General features: G+C 31.5%; 1 long non-coding RNA gene across 1 annotated transcript; it reads left to right on the top strand.

The window, feature by feature from the left end:
• Positions 1 to 278: 278 nt before the first annotated feature.
• On the top strand, positions 279 to 1,201 carry LOC139844802 (uncharacterized). The gene is made up of 3 exons (XR_011758093.1): positions 279 to 823; positions 915 to 1,003; positions 1,093 to 1,201. It is a non-coding gene; the product is annotated as an uncharacterized lncRNA (long non-coding RNA).
• Positions 1,202 to 5,279: the final 4,078 nt, after the last annotated feature.

Below are 5,279 nucleotides of genomic sequence, written 5' to 3'. Positions count from 1 at the left end.
TATCTTTTTATTTTAGAAGAAATAAATTTTACGGCCTAATTATTTAAGAAATAAGGGTTGTTCTGGATTGTATGTGTGAAACTGTTTATGGCATTTTTTACGGAATTCTTTGAATTAATTTTGCAAACCGAAAAAACAAACTTGATGTTCATTGGAGATTGCCATTAGCTACTCATAGAATTCAATATTCCTTCACATATTGAAACTTTAGTAGTTATTATGTATGTATGATAGTTAATGAAACTTAGTTATTATCTTATTAGTAGTTTAAGAAACATAGTTAAAGAAACTTTATTAGTAGTTATTTTGTGATTCATAATGTTATTAATATTAATAATGTGTGGATGAATATTAGTTAAAGGGTGACTTACCGATTCAGAATTTTAAACTAGCATTGGAGTTGGTTGAAGTGTTCTAATGAAGAAGTAAAATGGCTCAAGATGTAAGTAGTTGTAAATTCTATTTTTAGTTATGATTATATATTCTATAACAAGTATTAGGAATAGAAAGCTTGGTGTCTTGCTGTCTAGAGACCAACGGTATGCTATAGGTATCTTTGATCCGCGTCTTCTCTTGAATCACTTGCCGTCATTTGAGGCACCTTTTACCTCATTTGGCTTGGTTTGTTCTTACATGATACTCTATGGGCAACACATGACAATTTTGGTACTTTATCAGTTATATAATGATAATGATTCCCGAATTCATTCAAATGATTTTAACTCTTCCATCATGGCTTGGTAAGTTGATTCATTTGTGCATAACAGTATCTAATAGGCTTAGATCCAAAGCTGGTGTTGTTTTTTGTTCAAGACGAAAAAAGGTTAAGTACTCAAACTTTGATTGTATAACATACTGTACACATTCAAATTGACTGAACTTTTATAACTAATAATAATGCTGTGATTTTGTAGTTTTGGATCCAAAAACGCAGACACACAAATATGCACTTCCAGGTAAGATGCTTCAGAGATGAAACTACTACATTCGATTCCGTGTTGAGGTATGATATACAATAAAAAATAGGTTTACATGAGTGTATATGTGTGAATCCTGTTTGTCATAGATTTAATTGATTTTTTTTGTTTATAGCAAGGGTAATCGAGCTAGCAACAATTTCACAAACGGTATATCTTATTGAAGAAAAAAGACTCACAATGGCTTTCCTCTTTTGTTTCTCACAGCCCATGGCAGTAATAAACTATAAACTAATATTCTTTACATCATTAAGTAGTATTTATGATTTATGATGATATGTCTGTATGTGTATATTGTTATAAATATATATTTATCATGAATGGGCTTGATCAACTTAATATTATTGTAAATGTTGTATATTTTGAACTGGTCTATCATATCACTCCATACAAATGTGCCTTGGCAGAGGGATGTCATGTTGGATGGGTGCTCAAATAATTAGCTATAAGTATAACTACTTTTTTTAGTTTAGAGTTTCCTCTATTGTAAATTACATTTATCATCTTTTTTGACACGTTTAATTAACGATTTTTGTAGTAGTGACATACACCTACAATCTAAATTTTGGGAATCTCTCAGCCTAGGAAAAAAGAATCAGTGGAGCAGCTTAGTACCACCACCGTCGCCATTGCTGCTACCATCGTCGGTGCAGTTGCTGCTACCACCAACATTGTCGCCGCTGCATCTTTCTCTTCTATTTCAAGCGCCGTCTCATCTCAATCGGTATTTTTATTTATTCAATTTAAGGTTTTGTGGTTGCTTTGTTTTAAGGTTTTGCTTGAATCTCATTTGATTCTATGTAGTTGCTTTGTTTTAAGTTGCTTGTGTGATTATGATTGTGCAGACTCATGCAGTTGCAAAGGACCTTTTAAAGTATCATTCGCAGACTCTTAGGTTCATTATTGGTAGCTACTCGGCGACGACTTCTTGATCATCTACAAAACACAAAAGGGTTTATCTATAAGAACCTTAAGGTAAAGTTGTTTGCTCTACTTAATGTATGATGCTAATGCTTTATTGATCATGATGAAAAGCAAACTATCTTATCAATTCAGTGAATCGGGGTGAAGGGTAGCGAGTCTTGCAATTTGATTAAGAAAATAGTTGTAGAAAACATATCAATTTCAATGTTTGCTACACCTGCGGATGTTTGATCTTACCTCTTAATTATTAACTGTGAATTGAAATGAGCAACTACGAAGTTTAGTTTCATTTCATATAATTTAAAGGTGTGTACTTATGATTTAGAGCCACTATAACGTTCTAATAGATTTCTGTTCATATGCAGTTGAATAAAACAAATTAATTTGAATAGGAATAAATATATGTGAAAAGAAAATATCAGGTTAAAGGTGCATACTATATTGATGAGATTAGTATTTTTGATTTATGCTTTGAAGGCACTCAAGCTTATTAGTAAAAGGAAAATGTTAGGTTAATGTTTTGATTATTAATTTTGTGTCGTTGGTTAGTCAACTAATGATCAAAAGTTTCTAGGATTGAATTTCCATAGTTAAGTGTTATATTCTTCTGCATGTTTAGCTTATGATTTTTTGTTTAGTCTTAAAGAACCGATAAATCTATGGATATTATGCAGTTAATGAACTCCATGGCTTCAATCTTGGATAATACTTTTCTGATAGAAAGTTCACTCGGTAAGTATTGTAGCTTCGGAGTATCAGATTAGTAAACTTGAAGTTATTGTCAAGGTATTTGTTAAAGTACATAAGTTTTGATGCAGGTATTAAGTCTATCTTTTTAACAAGGTAAAGGGAAAGGTAGTTTGTCTTAATTGAACTTTTTTTTCTTTCTTATTTAGACCCATTTTGAATTAAATTGTAAAATTGGATTTCTTATAGTGATATAAAATGAGAAATGACTACTTACAGTTAATTATAAATTGGTGTTTTCAAATTGTGTATTTTATGGTAAATCGTTTTTATTGATTAATCTTATTATATAGTTATTCAACAAACCCGTGATTTTACGGGTCATTAAACTAGTAAATATATGATACGGCAAAAAATATTACTGGGTTGTTTCCACTCTAATCTTGAAAAAAGGTTTAGTCAACAGTTACCGATCAAATAATTTCTTAAAAAGGTAAATTAAAAAGGTTTACAAATAGGCTAGGGTTTAATTTATTATAAACTAGCCTTTAAGAGCCCGTGCGTTGCACGGCGACTCTTAATCATAAAAATTTGAAACTTAAAATATTATATCAATTAACGGTATGATAAAGACAGTATCACAAAAATTGTTGTGGATGAAATAAATATAATTAGCTTAAGTATTTTTGTTTTACACAAAACACATAAATTAATGCTACTAAATCCGACAGTAGTAAAACGCAAAATACATGACCAACAGTAGCAAATTTATAAGTAAACGCTACGAATGAATACAACTACAATGTAACACTCAATTCCTCATAGTTAATGTAAGAAAGTAGCAAGTTTCATGTACTTTGTCATGGATATATTATAAATAAAACAACCACATGTGAAACCGTAGTAGCACAAATTGAACGAAAGATGAAAGTGCCACGCTGTGAGATAAGTAGTTCAGACATTTACACAAAATGTAATGTCCGAGTAAAATTGAATTTCAACATGCTTTAATATCTTTTCTATAGATGCACTTATCAGATTCTCACCTCCTTTATCTCCTCGTTCGACCATTTTCACGGTTTCTTCAACTTTTGAGACCATTTATTTCTCGTATTTCAATGCCTCATCTTATACTTCATGAACAACATTCTATTGCTTCTCTTTTTCGGTTTTTGCAGCCAGCTGGGCTTTCTTTTCGAACGACGAAGTAACAAAACGGAGTCTATAATATTTCAAAAGATTTCAGGCTGCAAACAAAATAACAATATCTTCTCAAGGTTTCATATTTAGGCAGGATACATAGATGAACAACACAACTTAAGACCTCTATGCAGCAAATTATGTCAAATTAACCCTGAACTACACTTATCTACCCAAATACCTAAACTAATTGCAAGCATTCATTACAAAAGAATCATCTCTTGAATCAAGAGCCCCCAATAATAGCACATGGGTAAAATAACTCTTTTTTAGACGTGGAGCTGGACGTGTTGGTTATTAATGGCAGTTGTCATAGGTGTCTATGAGCATAGGCAAGATAGGCAACCGTCTAGGGCCCAAAAATTTAGAAGGACCCAAAATTTTAAATATGCAAATATTTTTCTTAATATGTTTAATTAAATCAAATAAAAAATTGTCAATTAAAGTTAAAAAAAAAAAAAACCTTGTTTTTAATAGTTAAATACAATGTAAGTAAATAAATAGATAAATTGAAGTACTATTTTTTTATGCATATTAAAAAGTTTAACGTATATGTGGGGCTCATTTTTATTTTCGTCTAGGGCCTTTAAATTGTTGAGACGGCCCTGGCAGTTGTGGTAGTATTCAGAAGTTATGCTTCTAGCCGAGATCCTTCTAGATCATAAGTTCCGCCTCCAGTGCATTATGTGTATATTCATTTACTTATATTATACGATTAAAAGATCTCCTTGCTAGAACCTAAAAACCACTTTTTACTTTTAAACGTAAAAGTCATTACTCCATTATTTGAATTGAATACAAAACCACAACAAAAGATTGTGTTACAAAGAGTCAAATAGAACGGTTCTTTTAATCACCCATACAAGTTTTTGGTCAGTCCGTTATTAAAAGTTCATTTCCCAGTTTTTCTAACAACACCATAAGTCCATAACTAACAAAAATAATAATAATATATATTTGTGACTCCCCCTAATCAGGTAGCAATTCGACGCATATAGCGAATTCCCAACACGAACATGACCTAAAAACCTCAATGCGTTTGTATCACCCAATAGTAACATGTTCATTATTTTGTCGGGTTCGGGTCATGTGTGGAATCAGCACCCTTACTTTACACAAACTTCCTGTTCTATCCCCTATAGTTTAGCATAAAGCTAAATCTCTTTTCTAATCGTGGGACTTCAATTTCTCGATTCCCATGCTACACTAAGACAATCTATAAGAGTACACTACCTGAATGTTGCCTATTCCTTAAGTTTCCTAATCTTAATTACTGTGGGTCGTAAAACCAGTTCTCATACCATCTCAGTGTTATCCCGACAAACTTTCCAAATTACAGGTGTCAAGAAAGAAATCACATTACATTCTTTTTTCTTTGAACGAAAATTTGTACCCATAAAAAAATAGTTAAAAATGATTGTACACAATCATTTATAAACTAATAGACCAAATATATAGCATACTGTCCATACCATAAAGAGGAAAACTCTG

This window comes from Rutidosis leptorrhynchoides, chromosome 4 (assembly GCF_046630445.1).
Source record: "Rutidosis leptorrhynchoides isolate AG116_Rl617_1_P2 chromosome 4, CSIRO_AGI_Rlap_v1, whole genome shotgun sequence".
In the NCBI taxonomy this organism is placed as follows: domain Eukaryota; kingdom Viridiplantae; phylum Streptophyta; class Magnoliopsida; order Asterales; family Asteraceae; genus Rutidosis; species Rutidosis leptorrhynchoides.
This window is presented reverse-complemented; position numbering and strand designations above follow the sequence as displayed.